Source organism: Pogona vitticeps, chromosome 3 (assembly GCF_051106095.1).
Source record: "Pogona vitticeps strain Pit_001003342236 chromosome 3, PviZW2.1, whole genome shotgun sequence".
In the NCBI taxonomy this organism is placed as follows: Eukaryota; Metazoa; Chordata; class Lepidosauria; order Squamata; family Agamidae; genus Pogona; species Pogona vitticeps.
Genome location: NC_135785.1, coordinates 83290149 through 83306925, shown reverse-complemented (window position 1 = coordinate 83306925; position 16777 = coordinate 83290149). Strand labels below are relative to the sequence as shown.

Sequence of the window (16777 nt, the reverse complement as noted above, 5' to 3'; positions counted from 1 at the left end):
TTTGCTGGAGAGAAGGTGGAGTACCACAGGACATGAAGGACGCAAACATCGTCACATTGTATAAGAACAAAGGCGACAGGGGCGACTGCAATAACTACCGTGGTATCTCTCTTCTCAGCGTTGTAGGGAAGCTGCTGGCCCGTGTTGTGCTGAAGAGACTTCAGGTGCTTGCAGACAGAGTGTATCCAGAATCACAGTGTGGTTTTCGAGCTAACAGATCCACCACTGACATGGTATTCTCCCTCCGACAGCTGCAGGAGAAATGCAGGGAACAACAACAGCCACTCTTTGTGGCCTTCATAGATCTCACAAAGGCCTTTGACTTGGTTAGCAGGGACGGACTTTTTAAAATACTTCCCAAGATTGGATGTCCACCTCAACTCCTTAATATCATCAGGTCCTTTCATGAGGAAATGAAGGGCACTGTAGTTTTTGATGGCTCAACATCAGATCCCTTTGACATCCGAAGCGGAGTAAAACAAGGCTGTGTCCTTGCGCCAACCCTGTTTGGGATCTTCTTTGCTGTCATGCTGAAGCAGGCCTTTGGAACTGCAACAGAAGGTGTCTATCTCCGGACTAGATCAGATGGAAAGCTTTTTAATCTCACTAGATTGAGAGCGAAGACCAAAGTCCAAATGAAATGTATGCGGGACTTCCTCTTTGCTGATGATGCAGCCATTGTTGCCCACTCTGCTGAAGACCTCCAACAACTCATAAATCATTTTAGCAAGGCCTGCCAAGACTTTGGACTAACTATCAGCCTGAAGAAAACACAAGTCATGTGCCAGGGCGTGGACTCACCTCCCTCTATTACTATCTCCATGCAAGAACTGGAGGTTGTTCGTGAATTTGTATACCTTGGCTCAACAATCTCTGACACTCTCTCCCTAGATGTCGAGCTGGATAAACGCATTGGGAAAGCAGCTACCATGTTCTCTAGACTCACAAAGAGAGTATGGCTTAACAAGAAGTTGACGGCATACACCAAAATCCAGGTCTATAGAGCCTGTGTCCTGAGCACACTCCTATACTGCAGCGAGTCCTGGACCCTTTGTGCACGGCAGGAGAGGAAGCTGAACACCTTCCATATGCGTTGTCTCCGACGCATTTTTGGTATCACCTGGCAGGACAAAGTTCCAAATAGAGTAGTCCTAGAACGAGCTGGAATTTTCAGCATGTATACAATATTGAAACAGCGCCGTCTACGTTGGCTTGGGCACGTCGTGAGAATGGCTGATGGTCGGATTCCAAAAGATCTCCTGTATGGAGAATTAGTGCAGGGAAGCCGCCCCCGAGGGAGACCACAGCTGCGTTACAAGGACATCTGCAAGCGGGATCTGAAGGCCTTAGGAATGGACCTCAACAGATGGGAAACCTTGACGTCTGAGCGTTCAGCCTGGAGGCAGGCGGTGCATCATGGCCTCTCCCAATTTGAAGAGACACTTGTACAGCAGACCGAGGCAAAGAGGCAGTCCCGAAACAAGCAAAACCAGAGAGCTGGACAGGGGACAGATTGGATTTGTCTCCAGTGTGGAAGGGATTGTCACTCTCGAATTGGCCTTCTCAGCCACACAAGACACTGTTCCAAGACCTCCATACAGAGCACGATACCATAGTCTCTTGAGACTGAAGGATGCCTACAAAACAATATTCTCCACTGGTACCTGCTTTTTCCCCTCTCCCTTCTTATAGAGGCTTAAATAATGGAATATGGACATATGGAAGGATATAAGAGCAACCAACAAACAGAAATCATGCAACTAACAAATGGGGATCACCCAATACAAACTGAATCAAAAAAAGAGAGTCAGTGTTATTAATGAAGGAGGGAAACTTTCCTTGACCACTTTCAAGCAGGGAAAATATTTCCTGAAGATAATAAGTACAATGTTGCCTTGCTTGACGAGGATAATTCGTTCCATTGAAATCGCTGTTAAGCGAAATCTTCATCAAGCGAAACGAAAAAGCCCATTGAAACCGGTTCAATACGTTCCAATGGGCTAAATACCTCAGCGTCCAGCGAAGATCCTCCATAGGGCGGCCATTTTCGGTGCCTGTAAAGCGAGGAATCCGTCCTGAAAACACAGCAAGGAGCCATTTTGCACAGCGGGTGGCCATTTTAGAGCCGCCGATCACCTGTTTCAAAATCATCGTTTAGCGAAAAATCGGTTCCTGAAGCAGGGAACCAATCATCTTTAAGCGAATTTTTACCATTAGAACATTTTGCGGTCGCAAAAGCGATCACAAAAATTCATCGTCAAGTGGTTTCGTCGTTTAACGAGGTAATAGTTAAGTGAGGCACCACTGTATAGTCAATATTGCTCCACTTCAAGAAAGCTATTTATGTCTAGATTTGACAAAGTAAAAAAAGAAAAAAAGAGAGACAAAAGCCAGCTAATTCAGAGTTCTGGGCACCTTTCCAGACCTTGAGAGAGATAAGATAGAGTGGAAGAGAAGCTCCTTGTCTCTTCCAGTGTCTCCACGCAATTTCAGGAACAGCAGGAAAATTAAAATAATACCCCCCCCCCAATCTATTTTTCCAACTCCTTCCCCAACCACGCTCAACAAAATAAATAAAATCAAGAAGAAAGAAAAATAGAATCCAATCTATTCCCTTTTGTAATCCACAGGGATGTTGCTTCATTTATAAGCAGCCTCCATTTTCTGCTTTCATATCTGTATCGGACGTGTTGGTTTTTTTCAAGCATAAATAAATTTCAAGTGGGTGTAGCACAATCCAAATGATTAGTATTGTGAGACTGTTCAATAACATTCAATAATAACCAGCAGGTCTCTAAGGGGGAACCCTGTCTGGGTGTGGACCAAGGATTAATGATTCCATCCTAAAGATGGGCAGAGCCAGAGCTGTTGGTGGGCTCAGCATTGGCTGCTAGTGAGAAGTGTAGGTAGTGGTGATTATAAGCTGGACTTCCATACATAAACACCTGCTTTAAACATCAGGTAGCTTTCTTCCAGATAATATTGATCAGTATGAAAGTCACCCTCACCATCTCTCTCTCACATGCAAACATTGTTTTTAAGCTCTTTCCTGGATATGGTGAGTCTCAACAATCCTGGTTTACTCAACCATTTCTTACAAGAAAGTCTGAGAGGCATTATGGAGAATTTCTACAGTTGGCCAGACAGGCTGCAGAACAGACTTTTAAGACTTCATGTGGGCCACAGGCTGAACTTAAACTTCAGGGACTCTGAGGACTTGGATGCACGTTGCAAGTTTTATTTTTTCTTATACTTTGTTTTAAAATCATTTTAAAGATTTCTAAATTCAAGAGATGCAGCTTTCCTTTCTTTTGAAAGCCTGCCTGAAAAGGAAGGTCTTTTGATGGTGATGCAAGGATCAGCTGGAAGGGGCAGTGCATTGCAGACAGCCACTGAGAAGGCCCTCTCTCTTCCCCTGGTCAAATCAGCCTGTGAGGGTAGTGGGACCAATAGAATGGCCTCCCTTGAAGCATTTGAAAACCAAGGAGGCTCATAATACTGTATACTGATCCTTCAGAAGTTACGAAATTAAAGGCCCACTGGTCACTGTCTGATTTCTCAAAGCTCATTCACTACTTATAATACTGAATTGGAAGTCCTCACTGTTGAATGTATTTTATCTCCTTGTTTGTTCTTTTGGTTCTCAAGTGATCGGTGGTAATTATATTTGGAAAAATGTTTTAAATGTCAGGGCTCTGTTCTTTAATTGAATAAGATGTAGATATGCTTCCAGAGCCAGTTGCCAGGTATTTGCATTTGATGAAAAGCAGTATTGTTGTATCAAACTTGTAATTGGTTTTTTAGTGTCACTAGACATGTTCAGTCTTAGTTTTCTCTGCGGATTAAAAGTTACAGTTCTTGGGGTAAAATACAGTATGGGAAAATATTGGTATTTTCACAATTAAAGGATAGAATTCTTTCAGAGTAAAATATGGGGAAATGTTGGTATTTTCATATAGCATTGGATGCAACTTCATATTTAACTTAATTGCATTTGAATAACTGGGCTCATTTCCTTGATACATGTATATACAGTCATGTGAAAAAGAAAGTACAGTCTCTTTTAATTCTGTGGTTTTAAATATCAGGACATAATAAAAATAATCTGGTCCTTGGCAAGTTTGAAAATGAAGTACAGTGGTGCCTCACTTAACGATTTTAATTGGTTCAAAAAAAATCGCTATGTGAAAACATCGTTAAGCAAAACACCATTTCCCATAGAGATGCATTGAAAACCAGATAATCCGTTCCAATTGGAACGGATTACCATCCTTAAGCGAAAATCGCCATAGGAAAAAACGTTAAACGAAACACGGTTCCTCCATTGAAATGCATTGAAGCCTATTTCAATGGGGGGAAAAATTCACAAAAAAATCAAAAAGACTCAGAACAAAGCCAAATTAAGTTAACGAAGGTTTTATTAGGTGCACTAACGATTCCAAGCATTTTAAACATTTTTTAAACATTTTAGAATATTTTAAAAAGAGCGAAAACTGGGCTGTCAAAAAAAAGTTAAGCAAAACAAGGGGACCTAAAACCAAAAACGTTGAGTGAAGCATGGTCCCAAAATCGTTAAGCGAAAATCGCCCATAGGGAAAATCGTTAAATGAAGCACAAGATCGCTCTGAAAAAATCATTAAGTGCATTTTTCATTATACGAAGCAATCGTTAAGCGAGGCACCACTGTAAATAAAATCTCAGATGAATGACAACACGTGACATACTACACCATGCCATGGTTTATTTTACAAAAATAAAGCCAAAACGGAGAAGCCATGTGTGAGAAACTAAGTACAGTGATGCCTCGCATAGCGACATTAATCCGTGCAGCAAAAATCGCTGCTAAGCGATTTTGTCGCTATGCAGTTTTAAAAAGCCCATAGAAACACATTAAAACCTGTTTTATGTGTTCCTATGGGCTTAAAACTAACCTTAAAGCGAAGATCCTCCATACAGCGGCCATTTTCGCTGCCTCTTAAGTGAGGAATCCGTGTGAAAACACAGCGGGCGGCCATTTTGTTTACCCGGCGGCCATTTTGGAACTGCCGATCAGCTGTTAAAAAATCATCGCTTTGCGATGATCGGTAAGCGAAACAGGGAACCGATCATGGCAAAGTGAAAAAACCCCATAGGAAACATCGCAAAGCGATTGCAAAAGCGATTGCAAAATCTTTGTCGCTATGCGTTAAGGCATCACTGTATTGTACACCTTATGATTCAATAGTTTATAGAACCAACTTTAGCAGCAATAACTTGAAGTAATTGTTTTCTGTATGATTTTATCACTCTCACATTGTTGTGGAGGAGTGCTTTACAACGTTGCTTCATTTCATTGAGGTTTGCAGGCATTTGTTTCTGCACAACTCTCTTAAGGTCCCGCCACAACATTTCAATTGGGTTGAGATCTGGACTTTGACTGTGCTATTGCAACACCTTGGTTCGTTTCTTTTTCAGCCATTCTGTTGTAGATTTGCTGGTGCACTTGGGATAATTGTCCTGTTGCATTACCCAGTTTAGGCCAAGCTTTAGCTGTCAGACGTACTTGACTCTAGAATACTTTGGTATACAGAAGACTTCATGGTTGACTCAGTGTTTGCAAGATACTCAGTGACTTGTAAAACAAGCCCAAATCATCACCCCTCCACTACTGTGCTTGACAGTTGGTATGCTGATATGCTGTGTTTTGTTTTTGCTAAATATGGTACTGTACATTATGATCAAACATCTCCACTTTAGTCTTAGCTGTCCAAAGGACATTATTCCATAAGTCTTATGGTTTGTCCAGATTCAACTTTCCAAATCTAAGCTATGCTACCATGTTCTTTTTAAAGAGAAGAGGCTTTCTTCTGGGGATCCTTCCAAACCAACCATACTTGTTCAGTCTTTTTCTGATTGTACTGTCATAAACTTTAATATGTACCATGCTGAGGCCTCTAGAGTCTGAGATGTATCCTTTTTTTTTGCAGTTTTTCTGAGCATTGCATAGTCTGAGCTTGTGGTGAATTTGCTTGAATGTCCTCTCATGAGAAGATTGGCAACTATCTTGACTGTTTTCCACTTCTGAATATTCTTCTTTACTATGGAATGATAGAGTTTAAATTGTTTGGAAATGGCCTACTAACCCTTCCCAGATTGATGGCCAGCAACAATTGCTTCTCTACAATCATTGCTGATGTGTTTCCTCCTTGGCATTGTGTTAGCACATACCTGAATGCTCCAGACCAGCAAACTGTTAACACTTTCATTTTTTTAGAGGTGGTCATGCTTGCTGACAAAGTGGAGCTGTTTTGGAATGATATCAAGGGTATTTGGTTAGCAGCACCTGGCTGCTACAGTACTTAGCTTCATAACTCCTAGGGAAGAAGTAAGGGTGTACTTAGTTTTTCACATATGACTTCCTAACTTTGGCTTTATTTTTGTACAGTAAATCATGACACTGTGTCATATGTCATGTGTTCTTCATCTGAGGCTGTCTTTACTTAATTTTCAGACCTGCTAAGGACTAGATAATTATGATTATGTCCTGATACAGAAAATCATAAAAATCAAAGAGGGTATACTTTATTTTTCACATGACTGTATGTACTGACACAGTGGGATCTGGATCAATTAATTTTAAGGTGTAAGTCATACACTTTGAATGCATGGTTGTGATAGTGTTTCTTGGGAATTGTACATATCTGAATGAATAGGAGGATTATTTGTTTATTAATTTGATCATCTGGTTAAATAACTTCTTCCTATGTTTTCCATTTAGTAGATATGCTAATGAATTAATGTGAAAAGCAACCTTCTTAAGCGTCCCTTTAGACAAGAGGAAGTGAAATATTGGGGCATATGAGTTGGTTTCCTTATAAATTTTAACACAGTGCTGATGCTGTTAAATGTGTCAAATGACTTTTCAGGGCAGGTGGATTTCTAGTTCCGCTTTTAAGATCAGAATTGTCATTGCTATGTAGTTGTTTGGCAGATGTGGGGAGAGGGGGGAAGAGTATCGGTGTTTGGTTCAGTTCAGTGTTGGTGCCTGAATAACCCATAGCTCTTTTGTATGTTTTTTCTTATTGTTTTATTACCTGTATTTAACTAATCATGCATATAGTCTAATTTGTTTACCCTGATGATTGAGCTTGGAAACTGTGGTTATCTGCACATGAATGCCTGCTTCATTAGAAGGCACTAAGTAACTGGTGCAGGGACATGGTGGCGCTGTGGGCTAAACCGCAGAAGCCTGTGCTGCAGGGTCAGAAGATCAAGCAGTCGTAAGATTGAATCCATGCAACGGAGTGAGCTCCCGTTGCTTGTCCCAGCTCCCGCCAACCTAGCGGTTCAAAAGCATGGAAATGCAAGTAGATAAATAGGGACCACTTCGGTGGGAAGGTAACAGCATTCCGTGTCTAAGTCGCACTGGCCATGTGACCACGGAAGATTGTCTTCGGACAAACGCTGGCTCTATGGCTTGGAAACGGGGATGAGCACCGCCCCCTAGAGTCGAACACGACTGGACAAAAATTGTCAAGGGGAACCTTTACCTTTACCTTTAAGTAACTGGTATGTTGTCCTGAACATTTTGAAAAGTGGGTTTTTCACATTTGCATTCCTCTGAGGTTGAACATAAAGCTCTCATCCCCTTGTGTTGCAACTGAGTTTTGATTTGAATACACCTTGGAGGAGTCCACCCTGGTTCACTATACAGTATATATAACTTTGCTTGTTCTTTTGTTCATAGTATTGTATAGTATAGTGTTAGTGTTACATGCAACATTCCCTCTAATTTTTGGCCCCGCTGCATAGGAGCCACACCCCATGAGCACACACGGGCACAGTTCTAGTCAAAACTGGAACTAAATGCACAGGAACACACAATACTGTTGTGTAGCCCCCATGCAAGCATTGTGTGCACATGTGCACACACAGCTTATAAGGAATGTTGGTTACATGTGCTTGAATTTCCATGTATATCCTAATCCAGTGATGGTGAACCTTTATGAGCCCAAACTGCAACATGAAACCAACTTATTTATTTCAAAGTGCCAACACTGCAATTAAACCTGAATGCTGAGGTTTTGGTTTAGGAAAAAAAAATCCTGCCCCTGCACTGCAAGGGTTAAATGCTTGGTTTCCCCCCTGCCCCCCAGGGACAGTATTAACAGAGAAATTCTTACTGGCACTCCAATCCCACGTCGGGCTAGACGGATAATGGCTGCTATTGCACCCCTCCGCTGGACCACTGCACCAGCAGAGCGGAGTGCCGAAATCTGGGATTGGAGGATGGGTACGTTTTTCTCAAAGGTGACTTATGGCTCGTGTACTCAGAGAGGGCACTGTGTGCCAGTTGTGGCACGTGTGCCATAGGCTTGCTGTTACTGTCCTAGTTTATATCTAAAATCTGACAAAGTGGAGCTGTTTTGGAATTATATAAAGTAGTAGCCTGTTTATGAAGTATACTGTATTCAGTAATATGTAACTGTTGAATGAGCCACTTTCCTGCTTACTTTCCTACCCATTGTCTTGGAACACCATATATGAATCTAGTTCTCATTGAGATGATGGATTTGTCAGGGTGGACTTGATTTAAATTTTAAAAAATCAGATTTTGTTTTATAATTTAAATAAAAGATGATTTTATAAATAAATAATTTAAGTCATGATTTAAATCAGTTTGATTTTAAAAAATCATTGATTTTTATCTACCCTTGGATTTGTATCTGGACTGAATAGAATCCAGATTCTAGCCACATAGACGTCTAGAAAGTAAGTTTCTTTCTTGTTACATGCTAGCATTCTGTATGGAGAGAATTGGTATGGAAAAGCATAAGTCACCCCCCCACACACACAAACTCCCAGTAGTGTGCCCAAACAGAATTACCTACTCAGCAAGAACTATATTGGGGAAAGAGTAAGCTGCAGAAGCAGCAGCATCAACCTACAGCAACACTCTAAACATTAAACATGTACAGTAGTTGCTTTTCCCTCTTCTTGCCTTTAGACATATATTAGTTCTTTAAGAATTCGCAAAAATGCACAATGCTTGGCTGCAGGTTCTCTTATTTCTTCTGAATTAGAACAGCAAACAACACCCAGGCATACAGCTGCTGTAGTATATATTTTCTACATAGGTGCTTATTGGAGAGCAGTCGCTACTTGCCCAAACAAGTACACAGAACATTTTGAGCCAGGATTAAACTTGCAAGAGGTAGAGCAGAGGCTGCATAAGAGCAAGAATAAAAGCCTCAGAGTTGTTTAAGACATCAAATCAAATTCAGAATGGTTTATTCTAATGTGGAAAAGTTTATTGGTTCAATCAATGTGTAGAATAAATAAAAAAACTTCATATTATTACCTTGGTAAATAGTAGTAATAGTAATTACCAACTGCAAGGATTACAAGGAGTTGTGTGAGAGAAAGAGAAAATCATTGTTTCTGTAGTGACTCAGAAGCTGACTGCTATTTATACAGCTAGTATAACTTTACATAGATGACTTCCTGCTACAGTACCTCTACTTTCAGAGTAGCATTTATATCAGACCTGGGCAAAGTGTGGCTTGAGGGCCACATATGGCCTGCGAGCCGCTCCTGTCCGGCCCGCCGGTCGTCGCTCCAGTACGGTGTTCAAGCACTTGTTCAAGCCCAAGACAGACTGGATTTCTATCACTGAACAAGTTGAACATCAAAACCATTTATAGCTTTTTGTCTAAAGTTGATCAGTTGCTTATCTTTAACATACTGCAAGAAACCTCTTTAGTATTTGTGAAGATTAACAAGTTTAAAATAAAAACAATCATAACATCACTGTTTCATTTTATTTTTAAGTAAAGTTGGTTCGGCCCCCAAACACAGTTCAGATTTTTCATGTGGCCCCCTATAGAAATTAATTGCCCACCCTGATTTATATCTAGAATATTAATGGAATCTTTTTGAATACTTGTTTAATGATGAACGTTCCTGTCCAGTAGCCGCTTTGTCAGAAAAGGCCTTCAATTCAATTTTATAATTTAGATTAATTGTATCTGTTAGAGAAGAATTTCCATAGTAGCTATATCTGGACACAATTCTAAGTGCCAGTTTTGATGTCATAAAGCCTTAACAACTTTGGTCTAGGCTAGTTGGAGGACATCTCTCTTTATGAGCTTTCTCGGATTTTAATGCCTTTGGAGGGGTGCCTTTTCTCAGTCCATTCTTCTTCACTGAGGACATGTGAAAAGTCATTTTCTATGATTGTTCCTAGGCTGTGGGACTCTCTCCCAAGAGCAAAGACTTTACTGTTCAGGTAGACCTTAGTAAACTGACTGGCTGCCAGGGAAGGGGTTTTGATGTGGGATATTATAATTTTTATGCCTTTTGAAATTTGCTTTGTAGTGTTTTAAATTGTTTTCATTCACTGATTGTTTTGAAGATGATATATTTAATTGCTTTTAAATAGTATGACCTGTGGGTTTTTAAAAATAGAGGGAGGCGGGGTTTTGTCACAGCGAGAACCAGTCTGGTTTCAGACAAGATCCTGAAACTGACCGGGAACCCTCAGTTCTGGGGGCCCCCTAACAAGGGGGAAGGGAGGATGATCCACTAGGAGAAGCGGCATCTGAAGCAGCAGAGATGAGAAAAGATGGGATAGGATTGGCAAAGGCTGGTTCCCCCTCTGAAGTTGCATCTGAGTGCATGAATCAAGGAGGAAGCCATCTTGGCAAAGAGCTGGGAACACTCCTAGCAGAGAGTGGGAGAGAGCAAAAGGATGTTGGAAATATCTCAACCAGAGACAATGAGTAAGTTAAAATATTTGTTCATGTCAGGAAAATCTCCACAGCCCCAAATAACTACACAGAAAAGAGATAGACATAAAGCATCAGCAAAATGGACTTTACCTTTTAAAAAATCTTACTGTCATGGTAGAAGCGAAACCCGCCCACCCCGTTAAACAGCATTCCCTATTTACTTAATTTAGGAAGAAAGGGAAAAAACATTATGGCAACAAAAGGTGGAAAAGAGAGAACTCAAAAGAGGCTCAACGGCACAAGAACAGAATCTCAGTGGGTTATTGGGATGAGTCATTCAAGGACTGGCAACAGTATTCAGGATATGCTATCTATAGGGCTACAGCAATTACAAAGAGGGATGGCTCAGCTATGTGTACAAATGAAGGACTTGGGGATGCAAATGACAGATATTAAACATCAAATTACAGAAAATAAAAGAAATAGTCAGAATAGCTGGGACATTAAAAAGAACAGATAAAACACTGGAGATTATGAATACAGAGATGGGTGAACTAAAATGGGAAAGCAAGCAAGATGAAATTACTTTGTTAAATCTACAAATGGAAAGAGCTAATGCCATACTGTACTTAGATTCCAGAATCTACCAGAACAAAAAAGAGTAGATACAATGGAAGTGATTACTACAGTACTTATTTAGCATCGCTCATGGAGATGTGACCAGAGGATGTTCAACAGAATATAGATACAGCATGAAGAAGCAATACAGCATACACCAGAAGTAAAAATCCAGAGAAATTTGTGTTAAATTTACTAGAAAGCTCTTTCAAGATAAAGTCCTAAGAAACTTACAAGGCAAAGAACCCAACAGAAAAGATAAAGAAATTAAGTTGAAACATATTCTGTAGCAAATAAGACAGAAAAGGCGGCAATATGCAGAGTTGACATCCCTCTTGAGAACAAACTCAATTATGCATAAGTGGTTAGTGCCTGAAAGTGTCCTCCAGGAGCAGAGTTACTATATAAACTGAAAAATGAAGGCAGAAGATTTTATGAAAACAAAGGGGAAGTGGCTGGGCAGAAAAGAAGAGAAAAAAGCAGATGAGAAACGAGAAGAGGAGAAATAAAGTGGATCATCAGGATTAGAGGTAGAAGGAAGTGGTAGAAGGAAGCTCAACTAGAGTAGAAAAGCAAGTGCTCTAAAGGAAAGCGCAGTATAGAAACAAGAAGATCCAGGAGGAGGAAGGAAGACCTCAACAATAGAGGGACTAATGAATAAAACATGAATGTGAAAGATGAAGTGGTTAAAGACTGTAGAATAAAATAGGTATAAAATGGTAGAAGAATATAAATGTTAAAAAAATCAGTATTAAAGAAAATGTAGATACGATGTTTTATAAATGGTACATGATTTACTGATGGTACATAATGCCAGTAAAGTTTTTTTAAGGTACAAAAATGTTTTTAAATAGTGTGGGAAATGTAAAACACAGGAGGGCACTTTTATCATGTTTGGTGGATATATAGGGAATTACAGTGGTGCCTTGATTTATGAACTAATCCGTTCCAGAAGATGGTCATAACTCAAAGCACCATTTCCCATAGGAATGCACTGAAACACGATTACAGTGGTGCCTCGCATAACGTTTGCTTCGTTTAACGTTTTTTTCGCTTAACGTTTATTTTTTCAGAGTCAGATTGTGCTTCGTATAACGTTTTTCCCTATGGGCGATTTTCGCATAGCGTTTTTGGGACCATGCTTCGCTTAACGTTTTTTGTTTTAGGTCCCCTGCTTCACTTAACGATGTTTTTTTTTTTAATTAAAAAAGTGTCTTAGAAGGGTCAAAAATGGTTCTAAATGCTTGGATTCGTTAGAGGACCCCTTAAGACATGTGCAAACCTGATTTGGCTTTGATCTGACTTTTCGTTAATTTTTTTGTGAATTTTTGTTTTTTGGCCCATAGGAACCAATGGACCTGTCAAAATCTGACAGCTCCATGCTTTCCTATGGGGGAGAAAACAATTTACAAAAAATTAACGAAAGTTCAGATCAAAGCCAAATCAGGTTTGCACACAACTTAGGGGGTCCTCTAACGAACCCAAGAATTTAGAACAGTTGCTGAGTCTTCATTAATTTTTTGTGAATTTTTTCTTCCCCCATAGGAAATAATGGAGCTGTCAGATTTTGACAGCTGTCAAAAGTTGGGGGAAAAAAATTCACCATTAATTAACGAAAAGTCAGATCAAAGCCAAATTAACTTTTGCATCCGTTTTAGAGGGTGCAGAAGCTAATCCAAGCATTTAAAACCATTTTTGACCCTTTTATGACACACTTAATTTTGCAAAAATTGACTTCGCAAAGCCATTGAAACATATTGAGTCAGCTACAATACATTCCAATGGAGGATACATTGTATCGTTTAACGATGTTTCCTATGGGTTTTTTCGCTTAAGGACGGCAATCCATGCCTATTGGAACGGATTAACCGGTTTCCAATGCATCTCTATGGGAAATGGTGTTTCGCATAAAGTTTTTTTCGCATAAGGTTTTTTTTTTGGAACCAATTAAAAACGTTATGCGAGGCACCACTGTAATCTGTTCCGGCTGCTTTTTGGTTGTATCTCAAGGTTCCAGTCACAAATCAAGGCATTACAGTGGAACCTCTACTTACAAACGCCCCTTTATACAAACGATCCAAATTGCGAACAGCTTCGTTAGCAAAATTGTGCTTCTACTTGTGAACAGAGCTTCAAGATACGAACAAAAATGTGGGGGAGGCGGAGAAAGCGCTAAATTTGCACTTTCTGTTAACCATTGGCCAGCAAAGCGGCTGTTTATCTGCAACATTGCTCGTCCAAGCGGTTAGAGAGTGGATAGGGAGAGAGTCTTCAAACTGCCTGGTACTGTACTGTACAGACTGTATTTTTTTTGCTTTTTTAATGTTAGATTTTTGGATTTTTGATGTTTGGATGTTTGATTTTCTTTTTCTAAACAGAGAGACTGCCTGTTTTGCAATTTAGACTCTTTTTGTGATGAGGAGTTCTGTGCTGGAATAATGCTTGTTGGATTCTGTGGTTTTTTTAAAGGTGTTCTGTTTAAAAGGTGTTCTCCTGCCCTTTTTTAAATCAAAAAGGTGCTTGTTTTTAAAGGTGTTCTGTTTAGAAGGTGTTCCCTCCCCCCTCCTTCCTTTCCTGCCCTTTTTAACCTAAAAGGTGCTTGGCTTGGCTTGGCTTGCTTTAAAATCTGTTTTTAAAGGTGTTCTGTTTAGAAGGTGTTCCCTCCCACCTCCTATCTTGCCCTTTTTTTGACCTAAGTTCATCTTAGGTCAAAAGAAGAAAAATTCTCCCCCTAGTGGTAGAGGACGGATTAACCGGCTTTGCATTAGTTCCTATGGGACCCAAAACACATTTCAAAAAGCACTCAAAAATGGTTACAAACAAAGCTCTGGAGAGTTCTGAAATGGCCAGCAATGAGTCCAGATCTGAATCCCATAAAACAGTGGTCCCCAACCTTTTTGGGACCATGGACTGGCTGAGCCTCTGAGGAGGGCGGGGCACCCCCCACGCTCGTGCAGGCATGCTTGTGCTCTTCGGTGCATGCGCTCTCTCTCTGGGGTGCATGCATGAAGCGGTGGGGAGTGCACACCCGCCTGCCAGTGCTGATGTGAGCGCTTCCCCACCTCTTTGTGCAAGCGCTCCCCCACCCCTTCGCTTGGACGATCGCGTGCATGCGTGAAGGGGTGGGGGAGCGCTCACGCTGGCGCTGGCACGCATGTGTGTGCAAAGCAGCTGTGGGGAGGGGAGTGCGTGCCGGGGGGGTCTGTCTCCGCGGCCTGGGCCGGCACTGGGCCGTGGACTGCGGGTTGACAACCTCTGCTATAGAACACCTGTGGAGAGATCTCAAAACAGCAGTTGGGAGAAGGCATCTGTCAAATCTGAAGGCCCTGGAGCAGTTTGCAAAAGAAGAGTGGTCCAAAATTCTAGTAGAGAAGGGTAAGAAACTCATTCATGGTTACAGGAAGCAATTGATTTTAGTTATTTTTTCCAAAGAGGGTGCTACCAAATATTAAGATAAGGGTGCCAATAATTTTGGCCAAAGGGGGAGAATATATATTCTATGAACTTAACTGTTCTCTAAATAGCGGGAAGTACATCAATTACAGTATTAAAAAAATGCAAATCCTAATACAAGTGACTAAAGACAGCAGTAGTGTAATAGGTAAAATTAGCAGCAAGGCCTACAGCAGCCATTCTCATTTTTTTGGGGGGGCCATGTCCATAAATACAGCATGAAAGGAGTATAGGCCGAATCAGGATTGTATAAGTTGCATAATGAACCATATAAGGTGGTGTGGGAAGAATTGTTTCCAGTTTGTGGCCCTCTTCAAATATAACAGCCCCCCATGGGGGGCATATGACCCTTGTTGACAATGGCTGCACTATAGCATATGAATCTGCAGAAAATAGTAGAGGTATGTCATCTTAAAGTACTAAAATGTTTGGGAGAGTTATTTAAATGTTTTCATACTGGACATAAAAAGAATCTAGGATAAGTGCCAGACAGAGTTTGCTAAAGAGACCTTTCCATAGATAAGATACCACCCCTAGAAAGATGTTCTTTCCCTCTGCTATAGTCATTTGGTGGGGGCATCTGAAAAAGGGTCTCAGATGAAGGCCTTGTGAGAGCCATCTGGTTATTCAGATATTTAAAAGTTATAACCCACTTTAAAATATTACATATGGATGGTTCAACAGTATTGAAGGCATTACAGTGGGGTCTCTACTTAAGAACTTAATCCGTATTGGAAGGTGGTTCTCAAGTGGAAAAGTTCTTATGTAGAATCTGCATTTCCCATAGGAATGCATTGAAAACCATTTAATCTGTATCTGCTCTTTTCCGTCCATAGAAACTAATGGGAAGCTGCTATTCCGCCTTCTACCACTAGAGGGGGATATTGTTTTCTTTTTTTTCCCCTTAGGTCAGGGAACAGTGTTAAAAGCACTTCTGACGAAGCTAATTTTGAAGCAATGGACTGAAAACCAATTAATTTGTTCTGGCTGTTTTTTTGTTATGTAGAGGTGCGTTCGTACATTGAAGCATTAGTTCCCATAGGAACTAATGCAAAGCTGGTTAATACGTACTCTACCACTAGGGGGAGAACTTTTTTTAACCTAAGATGACCTAAGGTTAAAAAAAGAGCAGGAAAGTTTTTTTTTCCTGTTCTTATCTTGGATTTTTGTTCTCAAGTAGAAGCAAAATTTAGCAAATGGAGCTGTTCTTAAGTGGAATTGTTCTTAAGTAGGGACGTTCTTAAGTAGAGACCCCACTGTACGCACAGATTCACCTGGTTTATCATTTGTCCTTTGTATTAACTTATAGGATTTCTTCCTTTACTATCTTGAACACAATGTGTGATTTTGCTTTATTGGTTTCTTCTCCATGACTATTTGTAAAATGCTTTTATAAAAATTTTAGCCTCCCACAGCACAGGACTGTGTGTGCTCATTTTTCTGGTGTACAAAGATGGAAAGATAACTTGTTTTTGAGGCAATTATCTTTTATGCAGACTAGCCTTCTGTGTGTGTTATTCCAGGCAAAAGCAGAAGTGGAAGGAACACATGTCTGTGGAGGGAAGGAAATTTATTTTAAGAATGGAACTCGCATATCCCTTGTGTAAATAAGTATCTAGTCTGGGGGACATTTTCCCTTATCCGTTTTTCATTTGTTTCTTGCCACCACTGCTACTGGCTTTCTTGTTAATGCTAAGGTGTCCAATACTTCGCTTTGCCCTTTATTTATTTATATATATTTCTACCCCATCCCCGTAGACAGCGTCTACTCAGGGCAGCAGTGCCATATACAGCAGTGCTATGGAGACTTGTGTTTATGTGCTTGTGTGCCCATTAACATAGTGGTCTTTCAGCAGTAGGCATGAGACCACCGAGAAGCAGATCAGTATTGCATATGTGAAGACTGCATGTGTCAAGCAGTTGACAAAATCTGAGTAGTTATTTTTAATGGTACAAAACAGATGCCCGTGCAGATTTATATTACATTATATTTCATT

At 40.4% G+C, this 16777-nt stretch overlaps 1 protein-coding gene across 3 annotated transcripts in view; it reads left to right on the top strand.

Moving 5' to 3' along the window:
- TBC1D12 (TBC1 domain family member 12) overlaps positions 1 to 16777 on the top strand; it is an 83460-nt gene that overhangs the window by 17371 nt on the left and 49312 nt on the right. The gene's annotated exons all lie outside the window — the stretch shown is intronic.